Below are 14477 nucleotides of genomic sequence, written 5' to 3'. Positions count from 1 at the left end.
AGGGAAGGAACATGAACAACAATAAATATCAATTAACCAACATTTATTCCCCACCAATAAACATTTAACTAGCCCTAAGTAACCATAATTTGTCACAATTAACCCCTAATTTGAATTTAGAAGAAACTCATTTGTAGAGAAAACCCTTATAATTGTGTGATTTTGAAATCAACTTTGAATGAACCTCTTGGGGAAAGAATTCCAAGAGTGAAAGATTGCATACCTTAGAAGACTTTATCCACAAAATTTGAGTAAGAACCTTGTAGATTGGGTCTTCTTCTTCAAGATTCTAGGTTTCTTGAATGGAGGTTGAGATAGACAGAGAATGTAGAGAGAAGTGGGAGTAATTGGGTTCAATTTGGGATTGTGTTTTGAAGTGAGAGTTGAGTAATAATTGACCTAAAAATAAATATATAGGCAACCCCTAAAATACCCCTCATTAGTTTAGACTTTCAAAAGTGAAGTCCAACTTGACCTTGGCTGTGAAATCCCATCCATCTTCACGCCCCACTTCACGAGTCGTGAAGTGCTTAACAGCCCATGGTGGTGTTCGTGAAGTATCGGGAAGTAGTTCCTCCAACGTGCCATCCTAAAAAATCTCTAAGTAAATTCACGACCCCTCCCATCTTCGATTAACATGCACCATGACCCGTCAAGTGGCTCGTGGTGCTTTAGGCAGTAGCCCCTCTAAAACTACCCCTTTCCAAAAGGCCCAAGGCAAGTCCACAAGCAAGTCTTCTCTTTCATCAAGTGCTCCACGAGTCGTGAAGTGGCTCGTGGTGCTTTGGAAAGTATCTAGTCCAACATGCCCTTTTTCCTTTTATGTCCAAGGCATATTCATGAGCCCCCACTTGGCCGTGGTCTTGCTCGTGAAGGTTGAGGCAGTAACCTCCCTTTTTGGGGAAGCCTTGGCCTTTGGGTTTGGCTTGCCCCTCAAGGTTGGCACTCCTATCTTGTCCTTGATTCCCTAAACCCTCTCTAAGTCACCTATTTCCACTCCCATCATCTCCTCATGGACAACTTTTTAGACACCTCTTTGAATCCATCCTACCACCACTAGCACCACACTAGTTTAGGTTACTAGTTCACCGGACGTTGTGGTCTTTTTTAACTCATTATTAACCTATCTTCCCAAACTAAGTTAACTAGCATAAAATAGGACCTCTAACATATTTATAACCCTTTTCAAGTCATTTAACTAATCATGGAGCCCTAGATTAAGTCATTGAATTTCCTAGGTGCAACATTTTTGGTATGGGGGCAAGACACCGAATTCCATGTATCTCACATGGTCTATGTTGGATAAGGCTAAATTTTCCTATATGATAAGAATATGAATTATGATAAGAACATGAGCTATGTACTATGGTTCCTCAAGAAGTTATACTTAATGTGTATGGGGGTATGGGACTTCATTCATGCATTGCAGAAGTGGGCTTCTGAACATGAATTATCTATGACTTCTTAATGAGTTTTACATAGTGTGAGTGAGGTATGGTACTTCACTTATACATTGCATAAGTAGACTTATAAAGGGGATATGGTGTGGTTTCCTTATGCTATGAAGATATATGAATTATGTATGCATGATATCGATAGTTACTTATAGTGACTTTACTTATTACAAGTTATGAACATGAACATCTCCTTGTCTATGAATGTCGGCTATGGATAAGGTCAAGTTATGTTATGCATGATTATGGTGGCCTAAAAGTGATACTTAGTATATATAGGATTATGTGATCCTATCTATGCATTGCACAAGTATAGCTTAGGGTTGATTATGTGATAGCTCTATTATGATGATATGATCTAGGTATGTAATTTTGTATGTGAACTATGCATTGTAAAGATTAAAGTACGAATTGTATTTATGTTGGATACTATGCTTGTGATTATGTTGATATCCTTAGTTTAATGATGAATTGTACATGAGTTGTCTATGAGCTACATTCTCCAACTATTTCAAAGATGATGTTCAAAAATGACATATAGCATGATTTCAAATAAAATGTCCCTTTTATGCAATTTTTATGCATGCCTTGCATACTAACTACATTTTGTGCTAACCTACATTTTTACAAGTGTAGAGTTTCGAGATGTTTGATTCCATTCTCGTGGCTAGGACCATATATACTTTATTTCTTTTATGTTTTAAACTTATTTAAAGGTTATGTCCCTAAGATTAATTCAAGAGTTTCAATCCAAGTATTATAGATGGTTTTATACATAGTGTCATAGAGTCTCTCATTATATAAAGGACTTCGATCATAAAGAAAAGTTTTTTTAAATTTTTTTAGCATTTTTCTCTTGCTCTTATGTTATGATATGTTGTAAGGATTGTTTTAGGCTTTTTGGAGTCTTATACGTCATGTTAAATCTAGGGGTAGCCCTGGTTCGTGACAAACATGGTATTAGAGCATAAATTTTTGGGATGGTTTTAGGATGTCTCAAACCATGTCTAGTTGAGTCTTATTCATGAAAGTGAAGCGTGCCACATTTATAAATAGGAAACTATCGAATGTTAGGAAAACTTTACTTCTTCATTTTGTAAGTCATGACATAGGGTTCAACTTTATTAGGTATTTCTCCTATATTGCCCTATGGTTTCAGGATATGTCTACTTCAAAGGCCTACATTAAAGGGAATGAGGAAGATAATGTGGAGCAAGAAGTTCACTCCAAGCTCCTCCCCAAGCTCCTACTGTCCCTATAGAGGAGTATGTGTCTAATGAAAAGATTAGGTGTGGTTTTCAATTGTTGACTTAAGTCGAGATAGAGATTCTGGAATTATATGGGTCAAAGGTGGAGGAAGATCCTCTAGAGTTTATAGATGAGGTCTCTAGGGTGTTAAAACTTGTGGGAGTAACTCTGTTAGAGAAGGTGGAAATGGTCTCTTACCGATTGAAGGATGTTTCTCTAATATGGTTTAGCCAATGGAAAGGAGCGAGGCCTGTGGAAACGAGCCCTTGGAATGGGAGGGATTTAAGAATGGGTTCAGTTATAGGTAGCTAAGATACTTGAGTTTATTAATTTTCGTCGTGGTATGATGAGTGTTAAGGAGTATAGTCAGGTATTCACTAAGTTGTCAAGATATGCTCCATCAATAGTGGCCAACCCTAGGATGAAGATGAGTAAGTTTGCGTCAGGTGTATCCGACTTGATAGCAGAGAAATGTAGTATGCTTATGATTAAGAATGACATGAATATTGATCGTCTTATGATTCATGCTCAACGGTTTGAAAGGGAGAAACTTGAAGAGAGTTCTACAGTAACAAAGAGGTATAAGCTTGATAATGATAACTAATCACAATAAATATTTTATGGTCAAAGATCTTCCAATATTCCCCCTAAGTTTAACCAAAAGAGGTTGTCCAGCCCTAAAACTCAAGAAGTGAGTAGTAGTGAATCTTGTGTGATTAGGCCTATTTTTGCTAGGTTTAGAAAAAGACATATGGTAAGTGTTTGGACGACATGAAGGGTTGTTATTTTTGTGGTGAAAGTGACCACAAGATGAAAGATTGTCTGATACTCATGGCTAGGGGAAGAGAGACGAAAAAAATTTCGGTCTGATGCTCTTCAAGCTAGAGGTTCACAAGAGTGTCCTCCTAATGTTGTTGTCGGTATGTGTTTCGCACTTACTTCTATTCAGGTAGTACTTGTCCATTATGACTTAATAAATTGAACATGATGAACTCTTATGTTTTCCTTAGTATTCATAGGTTTAATTAGATGTTATATGTGTCACATGATTCCCTTGTCGCATCAAATTACTCTTGTTAACCTTTGTAGGCTTTGGGCACATAGTCGTTAGACCTCTATTGATTTTGGAGCACGATAAGGTTATAATAAGTCTGAGTGATGCTATGGGTTTGTTTGAAAAGAGTAGTATTTGAGGTTTTAGAAAAGGGGCTTACACTTAAGGGGGAGATCATGCGCTTAAGTAGAAAATTTGATTAACAGTCCCGCTATCCTCATCGCTTCCTTCTATTCCCACTCTAGCTTGAGACCAAGAGTTCCATTTTTTGGGCTTGTTTTGTGTCATGGAGTCATGTGTAATTTGGTGTTTCATGGTCTCCTTGTGTTATGAATGTTTATGATGAATTCATGTTTAAATGAGAAAAATGATTTTTTGATGATCTATGTTCCTCATATTGATGTGCATTTAGTTTGATATTGGCATATTTGACTTCATGAGATAGATTTGATGAGCTTGCTTTGTTTTGATTTGATGAAATGGCATATTGAGCCCATAATGTTGTGTTGAGCTTACTTTTAGTTGGAAAAGATAATTTCTCCTATGTTATTGTGACAAATGAAGTTTAAAAGAGTTGGTATAGGCTTACTCTCAGGGGAGAGATGGTGTGCCTAGCTAGCAATGTTGTTATGTGCTTATGTGTTGTTCATAAGAAGAATATATGAGCATGCTTTAGTTAGGAGTTGAGAAATTCCTCCTTGAATAAAAATGCCTTTGAGAACTTATTGCATAAGAGCTCCATGAAAGTATGTTAAGCATATTATGACTAGGAGATTGTGCTTCCCCTTGAACATGACTAATTATGAGAATCTCATGCATGAATGGGTTATTAGATGTAATGCAGACTTACTTGTGTTGCATTGTGTATGTTGGGACAGAGTGATGGTTCCTCCTCGGTTATGTGAATTATTTTGATGTTTTATGCATGATGGGCTGCTAGTATTGAGTCTTAAATTTTAGAAAAGTGGTTAAGTTTCATTTGAGGACGAATGTTCCTATGGGGGAGATAATGCAACAACCCAGAAACTTATAGGTGAAACTAGAGCCTAACGAGTTTGTTTGTGAGTTTGATATGGGGTTTGAATGTGTAGGATGTATTTCCAAGCTTATGTTGATGGATTTAGGGTTAAAACGTCGAGGTACGACCCCCAAGGACCAAACAAGGGGTCCTTGAGGAGGACCCTAAGGCCTAAACCCCAAGACCCCAAGAAACCAAAAAGTTGTACAAAATATTATGACCTACGGATGGGACCCATGCCCCGTAGGTCCATCCAAACCCCGTGGGGGTTGTCTGTAGGTCAAGGACCCCAAATACAGGTTGTAGAACCAAACCACGAGAAAACAGTACAACCTCTGGACCCACCCATGATCCGTGGGTAGGATTTCGTGAGTCACAACTGCTTTGTTACCCAAGACTCGTCCTAGTTAAAGTCATTTTGGTAAATTTCTAATTAATTATTTTAGGGGTGGGGGATGGTTACCATTGATTTATTAAGGTATTTTAAGGTTTTTAAAGGTATTAAACTCCTTTTACAACTCATTATTTCAAAACACTCAAAATTAGAAGCCTCCTCTCCAAATATTCTCTCTCTAAAAGCTCTATTGAAGGAGCAAGACCAAGGTCAAATTAGGGTTCAAGGAGCAGCTTCTTCTCCAATTTCTTGTGGAAATCAACCTAAGGCTTGGATGTTTTTCATATTTGGAAAGATATTTGTAACACTCCAAAAGTCCATGACTTAGTCTAGAGACTCACATGATGAACTGAACTCTAAAACATTGTTTCTAAGTCTAAATTAATGTATTGGAAATAATTAGGAAGTGTTAGAGCCAAAACATTTAAGAAATGATCATGACGTTCGGAGAATTGTGAAAGGTGAGCTAGTGTGCCTTGGCATGTTTCAAGGGGTTTTAAGAGTCAAAATTTAGTCAAATTTGGTAAGAAGGTGTTAAAAATATAGAAGAGTGTGTTTAGGGTCAAAATGTCGGAGTACAACTCCCCAAGGATCATCCTAGGGGTCCTTGAGGACCCTTGCATTTGACCCTAAAAGTTGTCAATTGACAGTGGTAGTCTACGAACCAAATGATGAGTCATTGATGGTGGTCGTGGTTAGGGAATTATCCATTTCCCCAAAGTGGACAATAAGGGACTCTCTGAATCAAACCACGGACTGCCAGTACGACGCTGTGGTTTGGTCGACGCCTAGTAGACGGGAGTTCATTGTTTGATGGTCGAGTTCACTAGTAAGTTTTTAGTTTAGTATGTTAGTTGGTTAATTTAATTATTTAATTAATTAAGGGTTAAGGGGTGGTTAATTAAGTTAGTTGGTGGACTATATAAGAGTAACCTTCATTAACCTAACCCAACACCTCATTATTTCCCAAACCCAATCCTCTCCAACTTCTTTCTACTTTCTCTCTCTATTCCAAGACCCCATCGAAGACCAAGCTTCAAGGTTCACTAGGAATCCAATACTCAATATTTTATCCATCATTATTCAAGGAATCCTAAGGTATGGAAGCTATTCACTCTTGGAATCTCTTTCCCCAAGAAACTCTTCAAAATTTGTTTCCAATAATATCAAAAACATGGGTTTTCATCCAATTTCGTGAATGATCTTTCAAATTGATTTAATATTGAATTCCTCTGGTTTATATTGATATATTATTATTGTTTATGGGTTAATTGTTTTAGTTCTTAGTCTTTGACCTAATTCTATGGAAGAATTCATTATTGAACCTTTTTCTCTAACTCTAGGTTATGAATTGAGGTTGATTTGATTAGTGATGATGCAATTGAATTAGTTCTTATAGATTACTATTATATGGTGATAATATGTGAATTGATGGATGAATATTGTTGTATTGATGGTAAGATCTTGAAGGAGGCTTATGGAGGCTATTTGGTAAGACTTTTAATTATAAGTTTTTTACTTCAATGATGATTGTTTATACTTGATGATGATGTTCAATTTGAAGTATTATATGTGAACATATTAAGAAGATGATGATATGATGAATGTGATGGCATATTATAAGTATGTTGAATTATGAGATCATGTTAAGGGTATGATGATACAAGGTTGATTATGAATCACTTGTGTGCCTTATTATGTTATCACTATGATGTGATTATCTCACTACATGAAGGGTTCTTATGAAAGGAAATTCTCATGCAATACCTAATGAGCTAATGACATGATTATACAAGGGGTTAGTCTCCTATGGAATATATTAAGATATGATGAATAAGAAAGGCTTAAAGACATTTCAAAAGGGACTTTAGCGTAGCATCGAGCGATCTAGATATGAGAGGTGTCCCTTTCTAATGTGGGAAGGTATGTTCACAATGATTCTCAAGAGATGAGGACTCCAAGCCTAATGGGAATGTAGAAGGCTCAATAAATATATCCTAGTTCCTTAACTATGTTGACCCCATAGGAATTCTAGCTAGTGGATTGACCTAGAATGCTAAGTTCATGTTTAGTTCTACCTTGGCAAGTAGAGCTCCTTCTTTCGGTGTAGGGTTTCATGACACCGGATTCCACGTTTAGCTCACATGGTCTACTATCGGTTAAGGCGATTGTTCCCGAAAGTAAAATGAATTATTGAAAGTAATAAAGTGAACACTAACTAGGGTGACTTAAGGGGTTCTACTTAGTTTAGGTAAGGGTATGGGACTTTACCTATGCATTGCACAAGTTGACCTTGAGAGGAGCCCTAAAGGTTGTTCTTATGCACTTATGATATGAATAAAATGCTTATGTTGACTTTAGATGTTGATGATCCTATATGATGTTGGTTTCATTGATGAACATGATATTGGTCTAAGTTGATATATATGATGATGAATATGCATGATATGAAGATATATGAAATGTAGGCATTGCTTATGATCTCTTGCTTAGTTTACTTGATTATGTGGGGTTATGGGGGTTCACATGATCATTGCACTTGTAAGCTTGGGATGGGATTGTGAGTAAGGGTCTTATATGCTTTGTACATGAATTGTTGCTATGACATTGTGTTAGAGTTATTCGTGTTTATATGACCTTAATATAATGTTAGTCATGTTGATATGACTTTATGATGATGTTGGTCTTGTATTGGATATGAACTTGTCTTAAGTGATATTATGCCTATTGACTTGTATATGCTCTTGCATGTACATAAAAGGCTTTCAAAGTGACTTAGCATGGTTTTGAACAAAATCCCCTTTTAAGCATGATTTCAATGGTTTTACTTGCATATGTTTCTATACTTAGTACATGTGGTTTGTACTAACCCATATTCTTTCCCTTTTCCACAAACTATGTAGGTTCAGGCTATTGAAGTGTATGTGGCCACTTTGAAGGAAGACTTGGACTTATTTCCCAAGTTATTAGTAGGTCCTCAAGTCCAAGGATGTTGCCATTCTTCTATTCTAGTTGTGATGTTGTTTATGTCTAAAGACACTTGTTCCTTCCTTTATCATTTGAGACTATTGTTGTAAGCCTATATGTGTCATATTGTATTGAAGTAAGGGTTATGCCCAATATTGTAATTCTCTATTAGATGGTTTAATGTGAGACAAATTATTAGATTATCGTATGAATTGGTTATATTGCTTAAACGAGAAGTCTATGTAAACTTCATAAGAGAAGAGTCTATGTAAACTCCATATATGATATGTGAGAAGTCTAAGTATACTTCACTATGCCAAAGTTTTTAATTTTCTGCATTTTCGACCTATGATATGTTATGACGAATGATAAGGGCTAGTCCAAGTCTTCTTCGAGGACGAAGACGCCAGTACGTCTAGGGGGTGCTCCGCAATCGTGATAATATCACCCAAAGAGCCCCTTCAGACTATGTTTTTAAGAGTTCCAAATTCCCTCAAACGTAGGGTTTTCGATCTACATCATGGGTCTTCTTCTAAATGATTTCAGTTTTTGATTTATGGTATGTTATGGTTGATTATGCTTAATTAAGATTGGATTGATGGAGCATTGTTGTTTTATGATGAAAATTCCTTGTAGATACATGATTTCTCCACTTTACTAAATTGACTTCATGATGTGGGAATTTTTTAATATTGACCCAATTATGTGAATAACGGTTAATATTGGTGTAATTTCATGATTTTAGTATAATTGTACATGTATAATTGATTAACCTAATATCCTATGATGAAATTGATATAGTGTAGGGTTACGTCATGAAAGAGTCAAATTGAGGGTTTAGATGTGACCTTATAAGATTGGTGGACTTATGGATGAATTGTCTTAGACTAGATCACCTAGACCTTAATTTCTTATAAGTAAAGCTTGATGATATGAATTAACTTAATAGGTCTTATATGAGGGATCATGGTTGTGTGGTATTGAGATTGAGCTATATGTCTCTTGTATGACCATCATTGATCAAGTATGAGGCATGTGGATAAATTACCTTTAGAATTAGGTATGCTTGATGACCATGGGAGACATTGCTCGAGAGTAAGGCTTGTAACATGAAGATGACTCCTAGGGATTTAAGGGAAAGTGAATAAGCCAAGTATGTCAAGGCTTCAAGAAAGATCCTATTATGTATGTTGAGTTGCATATGGCATGATTGTGGAAGGACTTTATCCACATGACCTACAATATAAGAATATGAGCTTATACATGCAATAAATGAACTACTTGAGTTATGAATATGTCCATGTCTAATGTAATGAATGCTAGATGTTTTGATATGGTCCTTGAATGCAATAATGAGAATTATGTATGATGGTGATATTATGTGCATGTTTATAAACACATTAAGAGTGAAGTGTCTATGATTATAATGTTGTTGTTGTGTCATTGAGTGGGCAATCACACACACACCATTCATGAATATGACTATGATGTGACTAAGATATTGTTGAAGGGCTAATTCTTATATGCCCGTTTAATTTACACATGACTATGTATGGTATGTGTATGAATATGATAGAATTGTGTGTTGAATGAAAAACTATTCTCACGGACACACTATGAATATGATGTGATTACTCACATAATGATGATTTTAAGGTTGAAAGGTCATTCTTTGAGCTACTATGATTTGATGTTGGTTTGAGTGCCTAGTGATTTTTTTCCATAAATAAGAATTTAAGTAAAGACTAAATATGAACTATAAAAGGAATTATGCTTAGAACCGAGTGGATATGAATATGAGGTAGAAGTTTTTACACTAGAATGTCCGGCTTTTCAATGTAAGTGATCTCATGAGATGGAGATCTTTTACGCTAGAAAGTATAGGTTTCTAGTAGAAATTCCGCATAGGTCATTAGCTAGTGGATCCACCTAAAAGCTAATTATGGTAGTTCTACCTTAGGCAAGTAGGACACCTCTTTACGGTGTGAGGTTAAGACATTGGATTCCATGTAGCTCACATGGTCTATATCGGTTAAGGCTAAATTTCCCTATATGATAAGAATATAAATTATGATAAGAACATGATATATGTACTATGGTTCCTTAAGAAGTTCTACTTAGTGTGGATGGGGTATGGGACTTCATTCATGCATTGCACAAATGGCCTTTGAGGGTGATTGTGGTATGTTATCTTATGACATGATTCTGAGCTAAAGGTATGCTTATATGAATGGTGAACATGAACTATACCTATGACTTCTTAATGAGATTTACTTAGTGTGTGGGGGTATGGGACTTTATTTATACATTGCACTAGTAGACTTATAAGGGGTTATGGTGTGATTTCCTTATGCTATGAAGATGTATGAATTGTGTATGGATGAAATGGATTGTTGCTAATAGTGACTTTACTTATTACAAGTTATGAACATGAATGTCATGAATGTCTCCTTGTCTGTGAGTGTCGGCTATCGATAAGGTCAAGGCATGTTATGCATGATTATGGTTCCCTGAAAGCAATACTTAGTGTAGATAGGATTATGGGATCCTATCGATGCATTGCACAGGTATAGCTTAGGTTGCTTATGTGATAGCTCTATTATGATGACATGATCTTGGTATGTAATTATAAATGTGAACCATGTATTGTAAACATTGGATTACGTATCGTGCTTATGTTGGAGACTACGCTTGTGATTATGTTGATATCCTTATGTTATGATGAATTGTACACGAGTTGTCTATGAGCTATATTGTCCAAATATTTCAAAGATGATGTTCAAAAATGGCATATAACATGATTTCAAATAAAATGTCCTTTTTATGCATGTTTCAAGGATTTTTATGCATAAATTTCATTCTTAGTACATTTTGTGCTTAGCATATTTAAACAATTTCTGCAAATGTAGGGTTTGGAGATATTAGATTCCATCCTCGTAGTTAGGACCCTAGTAGATCAAGAAGAAGAAGATTGGTGAGTCCTAATAGTACTCGAGGACTTGATCATATATTCTTTATGTCTTTCTTTTTATGTTTTAAACTTATGTAAATGATGTCTCTAAGGTTGTATTCAAGAGTTTTAATCCAAGTATTATAGATGGTTTGAGACTCGTGTCATAGACTCTCTCATTTTATAAAGGACTTCGATTGTAAACAAATGTTTTTAAATTTTCCGCATTTTTCCCTTGCTCTTACGTTATGATATGTTTGAGGCTTGTATAATACTTTTCGGAGTCTTGTACACCGTGTTATGTCTAGAGGTAGCCCTCGATCGTGGCACTAGACTTCAAACTAGAATTTATGTTGTAAGGCCTTAGCTTAGGTTGGATTTAGCTCTGTTCTTGCGTTGTAGGATTCTCAGAATGCTTTTAGGAGTCTTAAAACTTAAGTTTATACGTGTCGGTTGGTTTTGTGTGATTGTGTGCCTTCTTTGTTTATTTTTGAGCTTTTACTGTGGTATTATTGTGATTGTGGGCATGAGGTTGTGGACTTGGACTAGCTAGATTTTCAAGTTAGTACGACTATACTGAAACGTATGTTTACCCTAATAGTTATCTGATTCGATTGTATTGTGAGTGAACGATTTACTTATGATTGATATGCATTCATGCTCATGACATCTATATTTGATCATAGGTGGAGTCGAAAATGAAAGGATACGAATTTTTAATTTTTAAAACTGATTACGGTGGATTTTATGAAACTTGGGGCTCCGAGGAAGCATGCTATTTTTCACTTTAGAAATTTGTTTTTTTTTTGTAAGAAAATGTATCCTTTTCTTAGATTCTTGATTTAAAAGTGATATATACTTTAAACCCATTGATTTTTACTGTAGAGATATGGTTCCCGAGGAATGTATGCTATTTTATGAAATTTTAGAACTTGAAAGAAAAATTATTTAAATATACGGATTGCTATGATTTGTTCAAAAAATAATTTGCTTTTATTGTATTGTGAGCTCGAAGGATGATTTAGGTTGCACTTCATGCACACTACGAGCCCCGGCAGCCGGCGACTATGGGGAGCTCATAAACAGAACCATCAAAAATTGCATTTTGGGTTTGTTTGCTTAAAGTTTTAATCGAAGTGAAATATTTGATCATCAGAAGTTTCAAAACAGAAAAATTTGTATAAAAATCAAATGAATTATCCGATGACTAAATTGTCAGTACCACCAGGTCATAAATGACGTGAGACAAGTATAGGAAAGCTCTAAACACCAAAAATATTGAATAACGCAGAAAATGATTTGAATATTAAATCAAACATTTTCCTCTTTTATTAGAATTATCTCTTTAAATATTTCTTTTACCCTTACGTGATTAATCTTTCTTTTAAATTATAATATTTTAAATTTTTAATTTATGTAATAAATTTGCATAGAAAAAAAATAAGTGAGAAGTACTAATTCAATATATAAGTTACTCGTCTTTTTGAATAAAACTAGTTCTCGAACACGTGCATTGCACGTGTATATCGTGCTAATTAGTATAAATGCTTTTAAAATATAAGTGTCGATGTGTAAAATACAAACTCGAATCAATGAACAGTGAGCATATTCAACTAATATTATGATAAAAATATATCATACAAAAATATTGTTATAAAGTGAATTTGTAAACTAATAATATAGCAACTTCAATTATACAATTCTTATAATATACCAAGTATTCAACTTGTTAAAAACTCTTTTTTAATATATTAGAACACATTATTCAAATTCGACATTAAAGTTAAAAAATATTAAATGCCAAAGTTTCCGCCCTTTTTTTAAGGAATAATACCGTCCACTTTTTTTTTACGAATGCATACATATCGAGAACTTGTCGTCGAAGGAGAGTGGTGTTTTAATTGTTGTAGATAAATTCGATCAACATATGTCTTCCTTAGGATGACTAGTAGATCACTATCAATTTCATAGTCTACACCTACAAAATAAAAGTATTTATAAAATATGATCATTGTTTAAGTATTTAATTGACATTTATAAATAATAATTACATGTATATGTACCCTTCATCTTCTTTGGCTCATACTAAGTTATATTTACTGCCATCTGGAAATTTTGACAAAGAAATTTTTGTCAAGTTATATACATATAAATGAATTATGAAATACAATACAATCATTGGTGAGATATTAATGGTAGAAAAAAGAAAACAATATAAACCAAAATTTATATGGTACAATAAATAAATGCATATAAAAGGGCAATATGCAAATAACGTCTACGAACGATAAAGTAACAATGAATCTATTAGATAAAAACATACCAAAAATTACCATCAACTCGTGGATTTAAATAGAAAGAAAACTATAATATCATCATCATCATTGGTAATTGATTTAATTTAATTTCAACATGTGATATAAAGTTCTCTGAAGATAGAAAAAGATTTAAAAACTACCACAGTATAATTTGAATGAACTCAGAGACCACTATATATAGTTAGATTAAAAGTTGAGTGGTCAAGTAGAAAGTTGAAAAGGACAAAAATAAATAGCAAATTAGATATAATTTATACTTATAATGGTATATGTACTTCTAGTAACGGTTGGCAAAATGATACAAAGAGATCTCATTGAATTTGTGAATAAAAATGAGGGGGGCATGGGGGATTTACCATAGAAGTCGTTTTATTATTTATTCAATGCTAAGCTCCCTTAACAGCTTTATTCTATATCTTTTTTTCTTTGAGTCATTAAAGTTGTTTACTCTATCCAGTTAAATTGAATCTCTTCCTCTCCTTATTTAAGATTTATTTATTGTATATAGTGAAAGAAGTAATTCAGTTCCAAAATCTCCTCATCTTCCCTTATTTAAGACTCATAAATCATACTTTAATCATTTTGATTGGGAAATCATTTCGAAATTAAGATTTTATTGAATACATATGAAAGTTAAAAAATCTAAAAAAAAAAGAACATATATAGATGTTGAGTTTTGGAGTCACCATTTTCATTTCCCAACTATATAGTTATATATAGATTTTCTAAACTAAATCCCGAGTAAAATTAGAATTGCATGATTAGTAATTTTTTTCTAAAAACAAATAAATAGAATGAAGTTGAAGCAAAGAGCCGTTAATTAGATTTTAATGAAATGATAATAATGAGAATAGTTTTTGGGTATAAATGTTAATGGTGTGCCAAAACTTATATTTAATTAATTTTTTAGTTTATAAAAGAGTAAAAATACACTTACCACTTTTATAATTATTATTATTATTATTATTATTTAATTTTTAATTCAATAGATATAATAATAACAATATGATATGCTTTACTTAATATTTAACTAATTAGATGTTTATATATATATATATATATATATAAATATAT

This window comes from Solanum pennellii, chromosome 2, assembly GCF_001406875.1.
Source record: "Solanum pennellii chromosome 2, SPENNV200".
Taxonomy (NCBI): domain Eukaryota; kingdom Viridiplantae; phylum Streptophyta; class Magnoliopsida; order Solanales; family Solanaceae; genus Solanum; species Solanum pennellii.
Note: the sequence above shows the minus strand (reverse complement) of the source record.